Source organism: Anser anser (assembly GCF_964211835.1).
Source record: "Anser anser genome assembly, chromosome: 3".
Lineage (NCBI taxonomy): Eukaryota > Metazoa > Chordata > Aves > Anseriformes > Anatidae > Anser > Anser anser.
The window spans coordinates 52,422,264-52,444,272 of NC_139722.1; the positions used below are offsets into that span (position 1 = coordinate 52,422,264).

The 22,009-nt window shown below is 39.7% G+C and overlaps 1 protein-coding gene and 1 long non-coding RNA gene across 4 annotated transcripts in view; one reads left to right on the forward strand and one right to left on the reverse strand.

The window, feature by feature from the left end:
• HS3ST5 (heparan sulfate-glucosamine 3-sulfotransferase 5) overlaps positions 1 to 5,505 on the reverse strand; it is a 212,660-nt gene extending 207,155 nt beyond the window's left edge. Inside the window, exon 1 of one of the 3 annotated variants that reach the window (XM_083829955.1) lies at positions 2,627 to 5,505. The gene's annotated coding sequence lies outside the window, so the exon portion shown is untranslated. Of the gene's footprint in view, positions 1 to 1,287; positions 1,542 to 1,587 lie in introns of those variants that run through there. The other 2 variants (XM_083829954.1, XM_083829953.1) reach the window with 2 other exon arrangements.
• The window catches only part of LOC310897698, an 852,780-nt gene that overhangs the window by 768,703 nt on the left and 62,068 nt on the right, over positions 1 to 22,009 (forward strand). Inside the window, exon 2 of the long non-coding RNA XR_014582487.1 lies at positions 19,453 to 19,631. This is a non-coding gene — a long non-coding RNA (uncharacterized lncRNA). The remainder of the gene's footprint in view (positions 1 to 19,452; positions 19,632 to 22,009) is intronic.

Consider the following 22,009-nt stretch of genomic DNA (forward strand, 5'->3'; position numbering starts at 1 on the left):
TTATTTCTTATTTGTATCTGTGTTGTGAAACAGTTCTTTAAAACTGAATAAGAAAGTAATGCACATTTAGATTTTTCTCCTCCCTAGAGGGAGGCTGATCATGAGTTAAATGCTTATGCAACACCTTTCCTTACACAGTGTACCACATCTCTCCTATTACCCCTCTATCGAACCTTTCTGGGCCTGATCCACACACCACTGAAGTCAGTGCGAGCCCATCCAGTAGCCTCAGCGAGCTCTGTATCTGGTCTCCCACTGCTTCCAACTTTTTAGTAAGAAAAAAGATATACAACACCAGAATAGTATAAGGCGTGAATCTGGTAATATTTTGTAATATCTGTGGGTAAAACAATGGGCTTCAGTCCATCTTGATGTCAAACACATCAAGAAATCATCCTGATACTTGTTCACTGCAAAGCGGGAATGACAATCCAGAAGATATTTCTGGCAGAGTGCAGCTAAATCTCTTTAGTTAAAAGGCTATCTTTTTGAAATGAAGTTTCTTTTACACGTCTCTCTCACTTCACCCTCTCAAAGCCTTCTGCCCAGTCCCCTTCATTTGAAAAGTACTCTGCATTGGCCAAAACCTTCTTTCTCTGAAGTCAATGCGAGAGTGATCATGCCCAGGTTGTAAAACGCAGTGAGAAAAGACATCATTGTCAAAGTTAAAAGTAAGAAAAACATTTTACCAAAATCCGCTTTACCAAAACCCACTTTTCAACCTGCAGCACCCACCAGCTTTTGTCTGCCTTTCCCGCACATGACGCCCGGCGGTGCAGCCGAAGCAAAGCCCCGCTGCCCTCTGGCACTCGGCAGCGGGCTGGGACGCCGGGCTGCGAGGAGTTGGCCGTGCGCAAGCCCCAGCTCAGCACCGCCGTGCGCTGAGTCGAAGGCGAGTGTTTTGCAAACATCGAGCCTTCCTTCCCTGGGGGACGGCCGCTTTTGGAGCCCACGGCACGGGACAGGGGCAGGGGAGAGGCGGGCACGGTGTGGCCGTGGTGCTGGGGCACCTGGCCGCCCGCCCCCCCCGCAGGTGAGCGCCCGGCGGATCTCCGGGCTCCACAAAACACCGGACCCGCCGGCAACCCCAGGGGACGCCTCCAAAACCGAGGCGGGGAGAGCAGGGCACCGGCCCCGGGGCGCACTGGGGGCACCGTGCGCTCCGCACCCCGGCTCCGGCAAAGCGCGGAGCGGAGCCACCTCCGAGGGCCCCTAGCCCGGCAAGGCACCCTCCACCTCTCCCTCGTCCCCGGGGGACCCCGGAGCGGCTCGGAGCCCCGTACTCACCGCGGTGCAGCAGGCGGCAGCCCGCAGCGCAGGCGAGGTGCCCCCGCCCCGGCCGGTGCCCGCTGCGGCGCACGGACCCCGTCCCTCGGCGCCCACATCCGAGCCCGGGGCGCGCAGCTAAAAGTCCTTCTGAGGAGCACCCGGCCAGCCCCGCCGCCTCCCGCCTCGGATCGCTGTCATCTCCTCTCCCCTCCCCTCGTCCCCCCCGCGCCCTCCCCCGGCGGGCGGCAGCATTATAAAGCGGTCCCTAAGCTGTGAGATCACGCACCGGCAGAGGTGCTGGTCCTCGCCGCTACTTACCGGGCATCCTCCAGAGCGGCGGGAGCGAGAGAGGAGGAGGAGAAGGAGGGAGGGAGGAAGGAAGGGGGCTCCTGGCGGCGCTGCTCGGCAGCCTGGGCAGCTCGGCAGAGTGCTGCGAGTCAGTGAGTGAGTGCCTCGGTGCGTGTGCGCTGCCGGGCACGGCCGAGCGGGCGCTCAGGCAGCGAGGGGCAGCGGCGAGAGGTGGCGGAGTTGGGGGGTCGCAGCACGGCGCGGCCAGGTGCGGCCCAGCGCGCCCCCGGCCCCGCGGCCCTCCGCGGCCCCCCGCGCCCCGCCGCCGCGGCCGGAGCTGCCGGGGCTTGGGCTGGGGGAGCCGCGCATCCTCCCCTGGTGGCACACGCACCGCAGTCGGGTGGGAGAGGGGCGGGAGGGAGGGGGGGGGTGATTAAAAATAATTGGTGTAAAAAAGCTTAATCTCCAAAAAAAAAAAAAAAAAAAAAAAGAAAAAAAGAAAAGAAACAGAAAACAGCGCAACTCTCTGGCTGTACTTCCCGGCTGAGCTCCGAGCCCCCCGCCTCGAAGCTCTGCGGTCCCGCGGCACAGGCGCGCTCCCGCCGCGCCGGGAGCCGCCACCGCCCGCGGTGCAGCACGGCAGCAGCTGCCGGGAGCGCCCAGCTGAGAGCCGGAGCCTCTCCCCGCGCACGGAGGAGCCTCCCTCTCTCCCTCCTTTCTCCCTCCTTCCTTCCCTCCCTCCTTCCCTCCCTTCTTCCCTCCTTCCTCTCCTCCCTCCCAGCCCGCCGAGGCAGGTGCAGGGCAGGGCCCTCCGCCGGCGCTGCGCGGCCCCTCCGCGGGCAGAGGCCGGGCTCCGCCGGGAGAAGCGGAGGCTGGCCTCCCCGGGACGAGGCCGGGGAGGTCTGGGGGGGATTTGGGGGGCTGCTGCGCGCGGGAGCTGCCGGCGGCCCCCAGGAGCAACCGCGGCGGAATGAGGAAGAGGCGGCGAGGGCCCGCCTCAGCCGGGCAGCGGTGCGGTGCTCCTTCTCCTCCTGCCTGCAAACGCTTCTCCTTCCCCAGCCCGGCTCACCTTCCGCCCGAGCGCAGTGACCTGCCGAAAGAGGACCGAGGACGGTGCATCCTTATTGCCGGGTTTCGTGGCGGGGAGTGGGGAGCCAGCGGAGAAGGAGGGAGGGAGAGAATAATTATAACAATCCTATGGAAAGGGAGGGTCGGAGGGGGGGCAACACACACCAAAAAAAGCCCGTTCTCGGGAGAGAAATCCAAAATAGCCACAAGAGCATTGGAAGTTGCTCGCTTTGTGATTCGCATTGTAACGCTGCCGCCGCTGCCTGCCTCTTGCAGCAGCGTACCCAAGAAGCGTGCAAGATGGGAGAGGGGGAGCTATGTACTTTTGGTGTGCTTGTCCTTCCCGGCTGTAGTTCTCTCTCTCAACCTCTGTGCCTTAAAAAAAAAAAAAAAATAAAAAAATAAAATAAAATAAAATAAAATAATAAAATAAAAATAAATAAAATAAAATAAAATAAAATAAAATAATAAAATAAAATAAAATAAAATAAAATAAAATAAAATAAAATAAAATAAAATAAAATAAAATAAAATAAAATAAAGAAGAAAGATCCCCACAGCCCTCCCTCTCCCCCCACGCAAGTTCCGTGCCCGTGTCCTGCGGAGCAAGGAGCCTCCGAGCGCAGGAGGCCACTGCTGCTGTCCCTCGCTCCTCCAGCTGTGGAAATCCAGTGATGAGTGGTGCTGTTTTCAGGAAAAGATCGGATAAAATCTAACTTCTATTTACCAGCGACTCATGCCCTGATTTAAAACAAAGCCACCAACAGGAAAAAACAAACAGCACCAAACCTCAACCCAGATTACGCAGTTAAATGTATCGAGCTGGAGGTAGCATGGCTGTTTGCCAGAGCTATGATCCATTAACCTCTTTAGCTCATTGTTGGCAGGCAACAGTAGCACACGATCAAATTCTTGTGTTCTAAAGACAAGTCATTTTCTTTTTGTAGTAAACTCCACTCTCCCACGTTGCAATTAAAAAGGAGTTCTTCAATAATAAAGCAGTAAGAATGAAATAAATTGTGTTTTTCAGTTACTTTGTGTTCATTTTCTGGATTAAAAACATTTTCCCATGCTTAACATAGTATGTACAAAGGTAGACATCGACATATGAAAAAATCATACTTTATAACAAGTATTTTGAACTGTTTTACCTTCACTATTTCATTATCTATTTTTAGACTACGTGCCATTTAAAGTTAAGTTCAATTTCTAGAGAAACAAAGCAAAGCCCAACATATCAGTTAATATCAGATGAATCAGAACATATCAGACGAATCAGAACATATCAGATGAAAATGGGATATGTCTTTTTTTTTTCTTTATTCCCTATATATGAAATACATCATAGAATCACAGAATCAAAGAATCATAGAATGGCTTGGGTTGGAAGGGACCTTAAAGGTCATTTAACTCCACCCCTCCTGCCACATGCAGGGATGCCACCCACTAGATGAGGTTGGCCAAGGCCCTGTCCAACCTGGCCTTGAACACCTCCAGGAACAGGGCAAATAGCCTCCAGGGAAGGGGCAATATATGCATATATGTCCTTTAATCCAAATCCATTTTCTGAAGTTATATTTTTATACATCACTGTTTATGCACACATAGATGTTGTATATGTATATACCCATTATATAAATAACATAGTTCAAAATCATTTAAAAAATAATATTGAAAATGAGTACAGAAAAGAAGTAAAGCTAAAAACAGAGCTCTTAATCCCCCTGCTGAGATCTATAAAAAAGTGGAGAAGCCATAGAATTACTGATACAGAAAGAATATGAAAGATTACAACTAAAAAAAAAAATAAGGAAATACAACGCTTTTTTTTTTTTTTTAAGACATTTTAGCATTAGGCTGACATCCTAATTGTAATGTGTTAAAATATTTGTTTTAGAAAATCTACATTCACAGAAGTTAAATCTTTCCCTGCTTAGTGGAGCTGTCTGGTGTGGGGATGGAAGATAATATGTGCAAAAAGAAGACTGATCTTACAAGGATCTGTGGCAAAAACATGGGAAAGATGCTGGGGATGGGCAACAGTGCTAGCTTTGTGAAGACAGAAGATATGAGAAGCTGGTGTGTAACAGGGGAAAATGGGCCTTGAAATAAAATGCTATCTCATTTGGAGGAGGTGACATCAAGAAAAATGCTAATGTCATTTCTCATGGTCAAGTTGTACTGTAAAACACTTCCCATTGCCAGGAGTGTAAGATAATACCTACATCATCTTGGGAGCTACACACTTTCCTTCTCAATGATCATCTGTGCATTATAAAAGTCCTCCAGAAAGCACAAAGAAACTCTGAGAAATGCTAAAAAATCTAAGTTCATGGAACTCACCCATTTCTTGGCAGAGGATCTTTGTTTTCCCCAAGGTTTTAGGGTGCTTTTGTTGTTGGTGGTGGTTTGTTTTTTGTTTGTTTGCTTGTTTGTTTTTGTCACTCTGACCAACACCTCAGCCATAGCCAGCAGCCACCATGCTGTCTTTCTCTGAAGAAACAAAGACACAGGACTCTTTGCTGCCTATTGCATGGTTTTAAACTGAGAAAAATGGAGTCTTGATGCCATTTTTGTTAAGATCAGTGAAATGCAAGAACTGACTAACACATTATCAGAATGTTTTGAGTGCAGGAGAATGCTTGGCTTCAAGGGAATACTTTTGGGATGAGAAAGAAAAAAAGATGTAAAAAAAAAAAGAGAGATGTAAATCGACACTGAAAAAAAAAAAAGCATTAAATTTAGGCTATATTGCACCTGTTTAGGAAGAGTAGTGATTAATAGCTCAAAAATGAATATTTTCCACTCCTGTAGATAACCTATTAAATATTGAAGGTATGCATATTTTAGCTGGTTGCTTTTTTTCTTGTTTCCTTCACAAATTTTTAAAGTTTTTTTTTCTTTTTCTCTTTCTTTCTTTTTCACTTTCTCTTTCTTTCTTTCTTTCTTTCTTTCTTTCTTTCTTTCTTTCTTTCTTTCTTTCTTTCTTTTTCTTTTCATTTTTCTTTTCTTTTCTTTTCTTTTCTTTTCTTTTCTTTTCTTTTCTTTTCTTTTCTTTTCTTTTCTTTTCTTTTCTTTTCTTTTCTTTTCTTTTCTTTTCTTTTCTTTTCTTTTCTTTTCTTTTCTTTTCTTTTCTTTTCTTTTCTTTTCTTTTCTTTTCTTTTCTTTTTTCTTTCCTTTCTTTTCTTTTCTTTTCTTTTCTTTTCTTTTCTTTTCTTTTCTTTTCTTTTCTTTTCTTTTCTTTTCTTTTCTTTTCTTTTCTTTTCTTTTCTTTTCTTTTCTTTTCTTTTCTTTTCTTTTCTTTTCTTTTCTTTTCTTTTCTTTTCTTTTCTTTTCTTTTCTTTTCTTTCTTACTCAAGAGTTTTCAGTGTCGTATGGGAGATGTAGAGGGTATATTGCATATGTTGTGTACGATAATCACATTGATAATAGCTGATCCAAAGCTGTAATGTTCCTAGCTACCCAAGCTTCCTGTCTGTCACATGGTACACAAATAGCTGATATTTGGAAGATGTTATTTTAAGGAATTACAAAGTTGAGCCCTCTGTTCTTTAATTATATCCTTTTCCATATATTTCTTTTTCTATTACAAGGTTTTTCTACTTCATATCTTTTTTCTACTACAAGTGTTACTGTATTCATTTTCACTACTGTAACTTGAATAAATGTGTCATTTATTACAAACATGACAATAAAAATACTATTTGATAATAAAATAATAAACAAAAAATGTAATTTTCTGAGAAAAAGCAAATCCAGCAAAATACATCACAGAATCATAGAATCAGAATGTCTTAGTTTGGAATATCACCTAGCTCTCCCCCCTCTCCGGTGGCACAGACACCTCCCACTAGCCCAGGTTGCCCAAATCCCTACCCACTCTGGCCTTGAACACCTTCAGTGATGGGGCATCCACTACTCTGGGCAATCTGTTCCAGTGCCTCACCACCCTCTGAGTGAAGAATTTCTTCCTAACCTCCATTCTAAGTTTCCCCTCTTTAGGTTAAAACCATTCCTCTTGTTTTAGCACTATCTGCCCATGTAAAAAATTGCTCCCTATCTTTTTTATAAGTCCTTTTCAAGTTTTAAAAAGCTGCAATAGGGCCACCCTGGAGCCTTCTCTTCTCCAGGCTGAACATCCCCAGCTCTTTCAGCCTTCCTTCATAGCAGAGGTGCTCCAGCCCTCTGATTATCTTCATGGCCCTCCTCTGGGCCCACTCTAACAGTTCAATAATCTTATTGTGCTGGGGGCCCCAGACCTGGACAAAGGACTCTAAATGGGACCTCACAAGGGCAGAGTAGAGGGGCACAATCACCTCCCTTGATCTGCTGGCTACTCCTCTGTTGTTGATGCAGCCCAGGATGCAGCTGGCCTTCTGGGCTGCAAGCATGGACTATTAGCTCATGCCCAATTTTTCATCCACTGGTACCGTCAAGTCCTTCTCTGCAGGGCTACTGTCAACCTATTCACTTCCCAGCCTGTACTTATACTTGTGTCTACCCTGATCGAGCTGCAGCACCTTGCACTTGGTCTTATTGAACTTCATAAGGTTTGCATGGGACCACTTCTCAAGCTTGTCCGGGTCCCTCTGGATGGCATCCCTTCCTCATATTAGGTCAACTGTGCCACTCAGCTTGTTATCAACTGCAAGTTTGCTAAAGGTTCCTTTGGTCCCACAGTCTATGTCATTAATAAGGACGTTAAACTGTTTGGATCCGAATTACCATATGTAAGACTGAGAATATTTGAACTCCTATCCTCTATTGCAATTGGTATATGACTGCATTGTCTGTAATCTCACTGACCCCTTTAAGCCTTTTTTTGACACTCAAATGTTTTCTAAGAAAGTAAACAAGATGGAGAAAATGATATTGAATGGTATAGGATGGTTCCTCTTATGCAAAGAAAAGAACCAAGACTGTAGCTCAAAATATTGATGTTTTGACAAAATATTGAATTCAGGTTGCAATTTAACATCTGTCCATTAAAATTCATGCTATTTTCTCACATGTAGACACATTCTCTCAGTTGTTCAGAAAAAATAATGTAGCTAATGCTAATAGGAATATATTCTGCCTGCATTTTCAGTTTTATATTCAGGTTCCAGTAACTGTTCTGGTAATTAGAATATAGTGAGGTTTTATTTGTTAAACATCTGGTCTGTCATAAAGGTATATTTTATGTAATGATATCCCGTTTTTTAAACCTTGCGTTATGTTCCATTTAAAGTATCTCATACACTAACCTTTTATTAATTTACAACAGGTTGCCATAAATTTATGGCCTTATTTTATGGAAAAATAATTGTGCTCTTCAGAAACTTCATAAAAAACTAAGGTGATTAAGGATCTTATAGGATTATGCAAATTAATATATTAGAAGAATAAATATAATTTTAAAGAAACCTAACAAATATTCTGCTAGGCTGGAACGTGCCATCACAACCCACTAAAAACATGCTTCACTGAGTCAGTAAATATTATATTTTTGAGCTGTCTGCATATTATTGACTTTTCTGGTTTCTGCAAAACATTACATCAGATGTCCCTTCCCCCCATTGTTTCTATACCAGAAAAATCAATTCAAGTTTTAGTTATACAAAGCAACAAAGGTAATCTAACCTTGACACATTTCAGAATTTATACCATCTCCTCCTTTATTTTGTTGAAGATCTACTTTGCAGGCTTATTTGCAACACCTGAGAATTTTGACAACTCTTTCTAAATATACAGGAAAACATACTAAACCATAATAGTTTGAGACCTAGATTACTTAAAATCATAGTGAAATGTGACTAGCATGTTAAAGAGAGACTTTCATCTTAGGAAAAAAACCATCTAAAGATACTGGGCTTTGAATCAAATTCTACCTTCAGATGTCCATTCATGATTCCCTTTAGGAAGAAAAATCTGAGGTACAAAAATCTAACATAAATTTTAATAGAAAATCAATATATACATGCACCCAGAATTATTTGGTCATTGGGCACCCATGCAAATCATCATTTTCAAAGTTTTATAGTGTTTTTACTGCTCTGTTCATGTCCAAACTAACATACTAATCCTACTGACCTGTTTTCTATTCATATAAGCATTAACAAAATATATGGGGCTTGTATATAAGAGGAATAACTCTCAGCTATTTTACTATCCCTTCCATGTTTGTTATTGTTATTCTTGTTTTCCTTCCCCTGAAAGGCCATAATCTTATCCTGCTTATAGCTTCTTATAACTTTGCTAAACTTCAATGGTCTTTCCTGAAATTCTGCATGGTGGAGGTTTACCTCAGGTTACATCTTTTTAGCATATCCAACAAAAATGACTTAGCTACTTCTGAGGACAAGATTGATTTTATTTTGTTTTATTTCTTGCTAATCCATTCCTTATAAGACTTTCTAAGAACTATAGTACTTGCAAGCAATGGAGAAGAAACTTGTAAGCTGGCAGGGTGATAAGTTTAGTTGAGGACCACTTAGAATCTGCCAGGACACCCCCAAAATCTCCCTAGTTCATGAACATTTGAAAACTCAGTTCACACATGCTAATAGCATTTTGAGTTATGCAACTATATTAACATCTTTAACTGCTCTCCATCCAGGTATATTCGGATGCTGCATAGTTTTGTCTCACCCAGTGCTGTTGTTCTTAAGCAAGATTCTGTCTTTCCTATGCCCTTCATTTGGTAAGAGCCAAAGCTGCACTGAGGAGGCTTGCTCATCTGAGCACAAGAATGCAAGCAGTCTTCCCTGTCTGTCTTGGGACTGGGGAGCTGGCAAAGCTGGAGTGAAGAGAAGGAATTTCAATGATCTTTCAGAGAAAGATATGAAACCTGGGTGAAACTGGTAGTCATCTGGCTGAGTTTTACATGACTGAGCTCGAATGACTAACTGATGGGTACAGGAAGAGAACATGAGAAGAGACAACAGATCTGACTGTGTGGCTGTCAGATGGGAAAACTATGTGAGAAGTTTATAATTTTGGATATGCTGATAAGGAAAAAGAAGAAATCTAAATACTGAGGACCATAGCTGACTAAGTGAAAAAAGTCAGGTGGAAACAAGCCAGTGAAGATGTGAACATGAGAAAGAAGTCCCAGAAGTTGGGGAGAGAGAGTGGAAAAAGACATGAAGGCAGAAAAAGAAACAGAAGAGTCTTTAATACAAGATCATAGTGCCATGTGGAACTTGGAAATGAACCAGACATCCCAAACCTCAGCATTTATCTGTTATCAATAAGTATCTTTGAAATCTGTAAAGTGTGCTCCTCACTCTCCTCTGGTGCAGCTCTGCACAAGGGATGACCATCTGCTACCCCTATCAATCCTGGCATTAGCTGTACTGGCAGAAATATATCCTGTAGCTCTAATTTTGATTTCAGAGATGAATCTTACTGGTATCAGGCTGTGTTTTTGGATTTTTTATTTTATTATATTTTTGTATTTTTTTAATTCTTCGCCAAAGAATAGAGAAGTGATAAAAACTGGAAGAAGAGGGAAAGAAAGAGAGAAATGAAATGCAAGGAAACATGAGGAAAGGCAAGGAATCATAGAACAGCTTGGGTTGGAAGGGAGCTTAAAGATCATTTAGTTCCAACCCCCCTGCCATGGGCATGGATACCACCCACTAGATCAGGTTAGCCCAGGGCCTCATCCAACCTTGTCTTGAACACCTCCAGGGATGGGGCATCCACAACCTCTCTGGGCAACCTTTGCCAGTGCCTCACTACCTTTACAGTGAAAAATTTCCTCCTAACCTCTAATCCAAATTTCCCCTCTTTTAGGTTAAAACCATTCCCCCTTGTCCTGTGATTATCTAACTGAGCAAAAAGTTGCTCTCCAACTTTTTTGTAAGCCCCCTTTACATACTGAAAAGCTGCAATAAGGTTACCCTGGAGCCTTCTATTCTTTAGGCTGAACAGCCCTATCTCTTTCAGCCATTCTTTATAAGAGAGATGCTGCAGCCCTCTGATCAACTTCGTTCCCTTCCTCTGGACCCACTGTAGCAACTCCACATCCTTCTTGTGCCGGGGGCCCTGGGCCTGGATGCAGCTCTCCAGGAGGGGCCTCACAAGGGCAGAGCAGAAGGGGACAACCACTTTGCTCGACCTGCTGGACACTCCTCTGTTGATGCAGCCCAGGACGCAGTTGGCCTTCTGGAATGCAAGTGCACACTGGAGCTTTTCATCCACCTGAACCCCCAAGTCCTTCTCTGCAGGGCTGCTCTCAATGAGTTCTTCTCCCAGTTTGTACTCCGGTCTCGGATTGCCCCAAACCTGGTTTAGCACTTGGTCTTGGTCTTGATGAACCTTATTAGGTTCACATGGGCCCAATTCTCAAGCTTGTCCAGATCCCTTTGGATGGTGTGCCTTCTTTCTGGTTGTATTAACTGCATCACTCAGCTTGGTATCATCTGCAAACTTCCTGAGGGTGCACTCAATCTGACAGTCTATGTTGTAGTTAAATATATTAAACAGCACCTACCCCAGCATGGACCCCTGAGCAACGCCTTTATCACTGGTCTCCACCTGGACGTAGAGCTGTTGATTGGAGATCTCTGGCTGTGGCCATCCAGCCAATTCCTTATCCACCAAATGGTCCACCCTTCAAATCCGTATCTCCCTAGTTTGGAAATCAAGATGTCATGTGGGACTGTGTCAAAGGCCTTACAGAATTCCAGGTATATGACATCAGTTGGTCTTCCCTTGACAAGCGTTGCACTCACTCCATCATAGAAGGCCACGAGATTGGTAAGGCATGATTTACCCTTGGTGAAGCCATGCTGGCTGTGTCAGATCACCTGTCTTGTATGTGCCTTGACATTGCTTCCAGCAGGATCTTTACCATGATCTTCCCAGGCACAGAGGTGAGATTCACTGGTCTGCAGTTCCCTGGCTCCCCCTTTCTGCCCTTTTTAAACATGGGAGTTCAAACACTACTGAGAAAAAAAATATTAATTACACCTTCAGAGAAATTTCTCTGATACCATGGAATCATACCAGTCAATATTCCATATACATACCTCACAAATTAATATTAAGTTATTCTAACAGCATTTCCATTGTTCCAATTTTAGAGTAGGGAACTGAAACATAACAAAGCAGTAGTATCTGCAGATTCTGAGATTAAATGTAAAAACCTAGGAATTAACATTTTACTTAAAGGTATTTTTTTTTTTTTTGAGAGGTGAACAGAGGTGAGGACTACAGATGAGACCCAGACTTTTAAGTAGTGTATCCAAATATAAAATACTCATAACTTGTGAAAAATACATGAACAGTTCAGTAGCATTGGCTTTTCCACCATTCAGCAATGCAAGGTGATAGTATTCTGCTCTTCATGTCACCCTTCAAATGGCTTAAGAATGAAACATTCGCTGAAAAACATTCTAAAACATTTTTTACTACATAATTTCTAAAGTCATGGAAAAAAGGAAAAAAAAGGAAAATAAAAAAGTATATGACAGCATTATTTAAATTGACACAACTCAATTTATCCCCAGAGATGTGCTGTCCTATGCAGTGATGAGGAGATGTCCTGTAGAAACAAAAAATACCTTCATAACCCATGTCTGAGCTAAACTGGAAATCACTTATGCTTCAAACTTAGATTATAGCCAAGTATTTATTAATTCTTGCATCATCATGAAAATCTAACTCCCAAAATAATCCACAACTTAAAAGTTTGCTGAACATTTATTTTGGAGCTAAACTGGAAAGGTTTGTCTGTTTTCCAGAAAGTACCTGAAAAATTTCCAGCTTTGAACTTGACACCCTGCTTCACTTCTGGTGCTGTCATTGCATTTTTTTTTAACACTTAAGATATTACTCTTATAGGGGGAGAAAAGATCCAAGCAGAACTAGAGGAAATGGAAATTGATTAGAATTTCTGGAGCTGGAAACCTTTGCTTCTCTCTCCCAGCTTTCTAACAAAAGAGTCGCCAAAATAACTTTCTTGTTTTCTGATTGAAAACACTGAAGAAAAAGTGAAATATGACTTTTTTCTGTTACTGTCTGCACCAAGAAACTTTGCTAGATTATGCCTTCAGAGAATTTCAACAGGACATGAAATGTTACAGTTATTTTCAAATTCATTTTCCACTGAACCTGAAGAACAAAAACCTTAAGATTAACAAGAACTGACTGACATACAAGAGAGGGGCTTCTGTTTCTCTGATTAAAAAACAAAAACAAAAACAAAAACAAAAACAAAACAGCAGGAAGGACTTTTATCTGTGTTGAGTTTTGTAAGAATCTCTAAATTAATATTTCCCCTGAATTATTCCCTTGTTGACTAGGGTGTTGTTGATCAGAATGTTTTTTTTTTTTTTTTTTTTTTTGGCCAAGATAGACTGATTTGTAATATTCCCAGAACAGCTTGGTTAAGGTCATGGCAGCTAAGAACTGTTTTTCTTCATCATTTCTGTAACCACTATCTATTACTGTAGCTATCCTTTATGTTAATTTTACTAGTTCTGGTGGAACTACATTGGAGATTGCTTCTCTAAACTTTGACTGACCTACATGCCTATTTGAATCCATGCATTTTAATCACAGTGGAGAGATGCTGAAGAGCTAGGCTCTATGCTCTTCTCTATGAAAATCACAAAATTTAACATGCACATCTCAGCACATTAGCTTTGCTGATGTGTTTCCGTCTTGAACTGTTGATCCACAACTAGCTCTGGACAATGGAAACAGCTGAATTTCTTTAACTCAGATTCTAGGTTTATGGAAAACGAATGAACAAACAAACAAACAAAAAAAACAAACCTACCAACCACCAACAAAAAAAAAGTACAAGTATGTGTTGAATAATGTATTTTAAGAGCTGCCCGTGAATGTGATTGTTTACATTTACCTCCATATTTAAGACTTTTTTTCTTTTGATAACAAATCCAAACACTCAGCATCGCATACGTAGTTAAATTTACATTTCATGATATGTGTAGCTGGCAGAAATAGAGAAAGATAAGCAGCACCTGCACTGCAGGTGACAACCTAAAAAGTGCATTTGTCCTTCTAGTTGATCACCATATTTTGAAGATGGTGTACAATTATTTTTATCTTTCAAGCTCAGATTTTAGAATCTAATCTTTGATTTTGCTCAGTTTTATCTTAAGAGACACACATCTCTGAACCTCTATACGTTTAGGTGTTACAGAACCATGTATTACTCTTCTAGAGTAATTTAGAATCACTGATGCCCTGGAGACTACATAGTGAGAATGAAAGGCACATGTGTCATGTATCCCATTTCCCTGATGGCTCAGGTACATGTCAAATAATCCCATTCATAATGGGATTAAATATACCAAGATCTCTTTTAAAAGCTTTCTTTCCATGTAAACTGACTGGAAAGCCACAGGAAATTTTGCTTGGTGTAATGGCTAACAGACCTTTTTATTTCCACCTCAATATCTTTATGTCCATGTAGATTTTTTTTTCAATGTTATTAATCAATGAGCTTCTTCTTCTTTATTTATCCATTGATGTATTTACAGACCCCAATCACCTCTCTCTCAGCTTCATTTTATACACATTTTCCTACCAAAATAAAACAGTTTTAGGCTCATCTTGAATACTGGGCCTCTGCTCCTGTTTTCTTCTATAGCCTTCTCTGCATATATTGTCATTCAAGGTTACCTTTCTTGACCAGAAAACTAAATATTTTTCTGCAGGCAAAGCTTAACCAGACCCCAGTGTAATGGTACCATTGTCTGTCTGTCTGTCATGGATTCACTTTTTGCAATGCATTTTAAGTTTGCATTTGGCATTTTTATGCAGTATCATACAGGCAGATCATTCATTTAGAGACTGGCTATCACATCCCATTCCCACAAAACATTTCCAGCTGATAAGCCTCCAGCATACCGGAGGACATTTTATTAGCTACACATGCATGACCTTACATTTCAATCTATTCCTATTTCTGTTCACTTAGCTCTTTTGGTATTCCTTTCTAATCTCCTCTGTTCTACCTTCCATGCATTCATGGCATCTGCAAACTTTATAATTACACATCTAAAACTGTGCCAGGTCATTAAGAACAAACAAGATGAGTTCTCAGATCATATTTTCAGGAACTTAACTAGATACCACCTCCTAGCCTGATACTGCTCTGAAACTCGTGCATGCTGCTGTCTGTAAAAGAATGTATCTTGGTTAATTTTACAATTTCTCTATTAATTTAAATCTTTTTTTTTCTTTCCAAATTTAGGAATAGTTTTCCAAGAACTACTATATGAAATATCCTACTACATTGTTTAGAAAAGATTGTAAAGTTGTCAAAGAACTGTATGGGTAACAAAAAATCCTCATAATAGTTCTCAAGGAAAGAAGAGGCGTTTTTCACATTCATTTTATTTCAATAAGAATACTTTCTCATCTATATTAAAAATATCTGTGGCTGCTCATATACTCAAGCACAACAGAAGTTATGATTTTGATGCTAGAATGCTTCAGTACTACAGTTCATGTGGGGATTCTACAAAATCAGGTCTATCCTTTCTAGTTCTCCAAATGAGATGAGAGTAGCTTTCAGGAAAAATATTTTTTAAACTGAAATTTTCAATTACTTAGCTGAAGTCTTCCACTAAAATCAGGGGTGATTCTTTCACTGATTTCAGTGTACTCAAGGTTAACTGGTAGTAATAAGTAATACATTTAAATTTTTGAAAAGTGACAAAATCAAACCAGATCTTTGGTCGTAACACATAGGAGTCACGAAAATGACTAATTTCCCCACTCATTTCTTTCTCTCTCTCTCTCTCTCTCTCAATCTCTCTCTCTCTCTCTCTCTCTCTCTCTCACACACACACACACACACACACACACGCCATTGATTTTTGTTTTGTTTTAAAGAACTCAGCAATTGTGATACAAAGAATAAATATGACATAGAAGTAGGTCATGATCTAGCCAAGAATCATCTATAGTATGCAATAATTTTATAAATATTCTCTGAAGTTGTGTAGGCAAAATTACTATGGTGGGCAGTTATTATATAATGTTCCCATAAGATCTTTTTACCAATTAATAATACATCTCAGAACACATTTTTCTTATAATGTAGGCTATATGTTATTTCCTACTCCTTTTCATTACATTTTCTGTCAACATAATTCATATGTCTGTATTTCTTCTGTGACTGCTCATATATATTGCATAGAGTTTGAAAGAGGTGATTAAAACATTCATGTATGTTGTATAATTTCTTTTTATGTTGTATAATTTCTTTTGTACATAGCTACATGGACTGCCAGTGTTACCATGTCTTGCAGTTGTTTTCTTTATGTATTTATTTCCATAGCTCAGGCTCCTCCTGGTAGCTTTATATATATATATAACTGTTCTCATATTCAGCCTAAATAAGCAATTTAACAGGCATAAGTTTTGCTTATTCTTTTTAGAGCAAAAAATAGATATTAATCCAATGTCAAACAGAGTTTACTAGAATATAATTCAGATACCAGATAGCAAAGTGCTTTTATGTACTCCTGTACTGTTTCCCTAAGGAGACTGGTCTCTAAACATGCTGAAGGAAAAGAGCTATATAGAATGTATAGTGGAAATAGGGAGAATATTTCTTCTCTGTTAATTTATTATGGTGAATTGACATAATGAAGGATGACAAATAGGTCTTTTCTTCATCCACACAACACTTCCCATTAAAATGTGAAAGTTTTCTGTATGAGTGTGAGGAGTAACACATTTAATTACACAAAAGCCATGTGTCATGTGCTGTGAATGCAATATAGGGCACAAGAAAAAATAAATAACACATTGCTAGTAAAATGCTGAAGGGGAAGCAGAGACCTACACTAAGAGTGAGCCTGTGCAGTAGTTGAATTGACTGAAAAGACAGTTTTATATATATATATATATAAAGTATTAATATATAACTATATATAATATGTAAATATATATAATATATTTAAAAGTAACCTTGGGTGGAAAAATTGCATAGAGATTTTTGCTTTAACTTTTCTTCTATCTTGTAGGATGAAACTTGTTGCTGCCATTGAAAATAAGAGATTAGTACACAGAAATATTCATATCTAATATATAATAATAATATGTGCTACATAACAATAACAGTGTATAATGACATGCGCTCTGTTTATAGTGTTTATCAAATCATATATACTCTGTTTATAATATATATGTTATTTATAGTTCTCTGTATATACATATAAAATATTAAATTATTAAATACATTATTAAATAAATAAATATTTTCATATCTAATTAAAATCTTCATTGAATTTAATGAAAGTAAAATGGATATGTATTTGACCTTGTTCTTTCTGATGAATAATGAAACTTCATAATTTACTGTGTAACTTGTCTAAAAGAAAGTGATAGGCATGAGTATTATTAATCCTGTAAAAACAGCAAAAACAGTTTCATATGAATAAATTACCTACAAAAAAGGCTTTTTTTTTAAAGTCTTTATGCAGTTATAAGTGCTTAATATCTATCTTTCATCGACAAGTACAGCAGAGACAGATTTGCAATATAGGCAAGGTTAACAGTTAAAGCACAGTACAGATTTTCTTGTTTGATTTTGTTGAGCATGATACAATTTTTATAGTGGTCAAGTCCAAGAGGAAGTGGAAATTACCATATGTAATGCAGCAAAGCTAGCTGTCTGTGAACTTTGAAATATATGCAGTATTGAGAAAAAAAAAAAAAGCTACATTAAATGCATTCATTTCCAGTTTGTGTACTTCTGCGTGACACTTCCATATGTTTTAATTTTTTTGATTGCTGTTCTTTATATATCAAACAATGAGAAAACAAATCTGTTTTATTGGTACATTGGTTGGTTTTCTTCTTCATATAAGCACAGTTTTTGTAAAGGGTACTGGAATTTCAAAAACATTCTTACCTATGGGTTAGCGAACTTAATGACTCAAAGATCCATTGAGTCTAAGACAAATTTCAACAAGTCATTTTGCAGAGAGAAATTTTTCCAAGATGTAGACAGCATTACTGACCTATTATTTTTAGTGGAGATTTTTTTTTTTCCCACAAAATTCAGAAACTATTCTGCTCCTTCAGATTACCATTAGCTATTTCTTAAGTTTTGTTTCTCTACCAAGAGAGAAAAAGCTGTACTGCAGTGAGACAAAATATGAACAAAAATATGAGCACAACCTCCACTGTTGTCTTACTCAAAGAATCATAGAATCACAGAATTGTTTGGGTCAGAAGGGACATTAAAGCTACAACCCCCTGCATGGGGGGGACACCTTCCACCAGACCAGGCTTCCCAGATCCCCATACAACCTGGCCTTGAATGTGTCTAGGAATGGGGCATCCACAGCTTCTCTGGGCAACCTGTGCCAGTGCCTCACCACCCTCATAATAAAGAATTTCTTCCTTACCTAAATCTACCCTTTTATAGTTTAAAGACTTTACCCCTTGTCCTATCACTAAGCTCCCTGATAAACGGTCCCTCTCCAGCTTTCCTGTAGGCCTCCTTTAGGTATTTTAGGAAGGCTGCTATAAGGTCTCCCTGGCACCTTCTCTTCTGCAGGCTGGACAACCCCAACTCCTTCAGCCTGTCTTCATAGATGTGCTCCAGCCCTCTGATCATCCTCTTGGCTCTTCTCTGGACTTGTTCTAATATGTTTACTTCCTTGCGCTGGAGGCCCCAGAGCTGAATGCAATACTCCATGTGGGGTCTCACAAGAGAGCCTATGCGTCCCTGTCTATGTCAGGAGGGTTGGAACTAGGTAATCTTTGAGGTCCCTTCCAACTCGAGCCATTCTATGAAGTCTTGAGTAGGGGGTGAGAATCACCTTCCTCAACTTGTTAGTTACACTTCTTTTGATGCTACCCAGGATACAATTGGCTTTCTGGACTGTAAGCATGGACTGTTGGCTCATGCTGAGTTTTTCATCAACCAACACCCCCAGGTCCTTCTCTGTAGGTCTGCTTTCAATCTTTTCATCTCCTAGAGATTGCCCTAACCCAGGTGCTACACTTTGCACTTGGTCTTGTTGGACTTCATGAGGTTCACATGGACCCATCTCTCAAACCTGTCCAGGTCCCTCTGGATGACATCTTGTCTCTCCAGAGTGTTGACCACCCCACAGCACATAATCACAGACCTTGCTAACATTTTTTTTTTATCTGAAACCTTTAACCGTGGCATTTTTCTATTGCAAATCAAGTGTAGTTTAGCCCCCTCACACACACACGCATTTTTTTTCTTCACTCCTTGCATGTGCAGGGATACACTGTCTTAATTACTTTGCTGCAAGATTTCCAAGTAAACAGGCATTGGAAATGCTTTATTTAAAAGAATAAATGGGCCTTATATTAAAGAATCAAGCTGTTAGAAAACTTTGCTATCCACCAAGAGCCACTGTCACAGAATTTTATCACTGTGAAATGTTTGGTTAAAGAAAAAAGTCAAACATAACGGGACTAATATCACTACTTTTTCAGGAGTTATTTTTGGTTTCTTTGCAGAAATTAAACTTTTAGTATTATACTGTTCAAAGTCTTATTTAAAGTGATTTGTCATGTCTGCCTGCTGTAAGACTGTTTTGAGCACTAATGCTCTGTAGTTCTAGAAAGTTTTGGATTTTTGTTGTAGTTTTCTTTGAAGTCATCATAAAACATTTTATGTTTTGGTTTAATGTATTTTAATAATGCAAATCCTTTAGATCACTAGTTCTTTTTCCTTTTGTCTGTCCAGATCATTTTTCAATGCCCACATTTAGTGGCTTTTGCTGGACCTAAGTATTTTAATTGCATATATTATTATTTATGGCAGGACTCTATCTGAATGGATTTAACACTCTTTCTTTAATGCAGGGACCAGCTTCATGCCAAGAAGCCACAGAGAGCATTTGAAGACATGCCAGTGTCTTAAGGTCAAGGAAGGTGGGGTTACAAAACCAAAGAGACTGGGGTGACCCATCCTACCTTCACAAAGCCACAGAGCAGCATCACCCCAGCAGCCTGGAAATGACACTTAGGAGGGAAGTAGTCAGGTAAGGATGAATTAAATTTGCTCATTAAAGAGCCTGTTGATGATGTCTCATGAGCAGGATGACACTTTATTAAGTGAAATAACCCTGTTGCTATGGGAAGATTGTGTGTGATGCCCAGCACTTGTGAGGCTGAGGGGACATCTTCCCATAAGGAAGAGGGGCTGGATGGCAGAACAGAAGAATCTGACCAGCCAGATGTGAGGGTGGTTTTACAGCCTGCCAGCAACTACGTAACCCCAGGCATCCTTAAGAATATTAACTGCTACTGAGAGATTAGAAAAAGCAGAGAGTTTTTTCTTGCAGCTTGAACAAAGAACAACCTCGTTAAAAATAACTTTTCTGTTTTCTTTTTTTTTCTTTTTTTCATTTTAGGGGTACTTTGTTTTGTAAATAAGAATATTTCTTCATGACTGTTAAACATGGTCAATCTATTATGTTTATTTTGTGTCATATAGTGTCTTTTTATATCTCTTTCTTACTTCATACCTGTTCACTCCTTCAATATTTAATAATATACTGAAGTGTTATAGGAACACAACAGTTGAGGTAGAAAGCAAATTTTTGAAACTTAGAGGCAAATACTATGAATGCTTGTTTTACATATTAAGGCACAGAAGTCTTCTTGAAATAATTATATACAGTTTTCACAGAAGGATGTAATATGACACTGAAATAAGTCTACTACAGATTATTGTAAATGACATTTCTGTGGCTTGTTTCCTTATGTTTTTGTCTTTCTGCACTTGATTTAGAAAGAGATTCATGGAAAGTCATAATTATTTTGAGAAGGCAGCGGGGAAGAGTGTTTCACCAGGTCTATAAATCTTTATGCTCTACAGAGTACCCTGCTCTCCATGTCTGCTTTAACAGAGTAAGAGAAGTATATCATAATGCCTTCAGTTGTCAGAGCTTCAGGACTCTTTATAATAAGAAATCACAATTGGAGACAATTTCACTGTAATAGTCTTGGTTACAAAAAGAAAAAGATACCAATTCAGTTGGCACACAGACATCATAGCAAGGATATGTTCTCTTATACAGTTAAAATACGTGTCAGGTTGGAATATAATATATATCATATAAATATGTAATTGTATATATTGTAAATGTAAATATATGTATTTATATAACCATATGTATGTATATAAACATATGCACACATTGTATATACATATATATGTATAGCTAGGAAGCCAGCAAATACAAAACTTAAGAAAGAAGATGACTACTGAAAATACGGACTATTTTTAGAATATCTTTAATAGAGAAAAGCAGAATGTAAACATTGGTCACCCTAGAATGGTAAATAACTGCCTTTCAGCAGAAGAAAACACCATTTCTCCTGATGAAGTCCACAATAGATAGCAGATAGGGTTATTGCCTTTAACTCTCCTAAACATACCTTTGCAAAAGAAAAATTTCCTTTTCTTTTTCTCTTCAGCTGGACACTAGCCCTTTGTAGGGCTTACAACCCATAAAAGTTTTTTTCTGGTGGTTAAATATAGGCATAGATTTCTTGCAGATATCAGGGTTTTGTGGTTCAATCCTGACGGCATCTAAGCACCACACAGCCAATTGTTCATGCTTGGGTTCGGGGAGAGAACTGGAAAAAAAAAGTAAAAGGTTGTGGGTTGTGATAAAGACAGTTTATTAAGACAGAAATAATAATAATAATAATGTATATAAAACCAAGTGATACACAATGCATTGCTCACCATCCTATCTCTGGGCAGCAGTCCCCTACCCCAGCCAGCACCCCCATATTAATTTCTCAGCATGACTTCATATGGTATGGAATATCTGTTTGGCCAGTTTGGGTCAGCTGTCCTCGTTCTGTCACGTTCCAGCTCCCTGTGCATCCCCAGCCTCTTCACTGTCAGGGCACTGTGAGAACCTGAAGAGTCCTTGACTTAGTGTAAGCACTGCTCTGCAACAATTAAAACATCAGCATGTTATCAAAATTATTCTCATCCTAAATCCAAAACAGAGTACCATACCAGCTACTAGGAAGAAAATTAACTCTATCCTAGCCGAAACCAAGACACAGGGAAACCTTTTTATTGGAGGTTTAGAGAGCAGTGTACATAAATATTTTACAGGTTTTTTTTTTTTTTTTTTTTTTTTTTTTTTTTTTTAGTCATAACTTATTGTGCTTTGGTTGGGTAACAGTTAAGCTAAATGACTAAATGACATTTCATGCTCCTTCTTCCAACATTTTTTTTTTTTTTTAAACCGTTCTCTATGGGGTTTGACTGGTAAGCAAAAATCCCTAAAACACTTTATCTGAAAGTATTTATCCAAAATATTTTGTTTTAAGAACATCCCAATGTTTACTGTTTCTATTTATGTGAAGTCACCTTCTGGTCATTTATGAGGAA